The following is a 501-nucleotide window of genomic DNA, read 5'->3' as shown; positions in this document are numbered from 1 at the left end:
CGGAGGTTAGATACGTACATATGAACCAGCGGGACATAAGCTAAAATCCACTTTCTGCACGTCGCATAAAACGTTCAAAAATTTCATTATATGTGGGAGTAAGAGAAGAGCACACACATGGATAAATCTGACAACGCAAGAGAGAACTCAATTCGGTCCGGATTTCTGTGTGCAGACACTGAAGCATACACACACAGTACTCTTTAGCGTCACATGAATGGAGAATTACACACAAAATTATATCGAATTGTCCGTTTTGACGAGTATTCACAAACACAGTTGATTACGTCTTAAGTGAACGGAAACAGCAGGGAGAACGTGTATCAGTACATTGCATCCATGCATTCGGTTTTAAAGGGATAGCAGCCTAATTTAGTTGCTATTGCCCGAGTCATTGATGTTAATCAAGCAACAAAAGAAAGACAGAAAATCACTCACTGCTCTTGACTGAAAAACTTTAGTAGCCTTAAAGATTAATCTAAATGTATTTATAGAAATAAA

This window comes from Sinocyclocheilus rhinocerous, unplaced genomic scaffold (genome assembly GCF_001515625.1).
Source record: "Sinocyclocheilus rhinocerous isolate Xijiao unplaced genomic scaffold, SAMN03320098_v1.1 scaffold575, whole genome shotgun sequence".
Classification (NCBI taxonomy): domain Eukaryota; kingdom Metazoa; phylum Chordata; class Actinopteri; order Cypriniformes; family Cyprinidae; genus Sinocyclocheilus; species Sinocyclocheilus rhinocerous.
Note: the sequence above shows the minus strand (reverse complement) of the source record.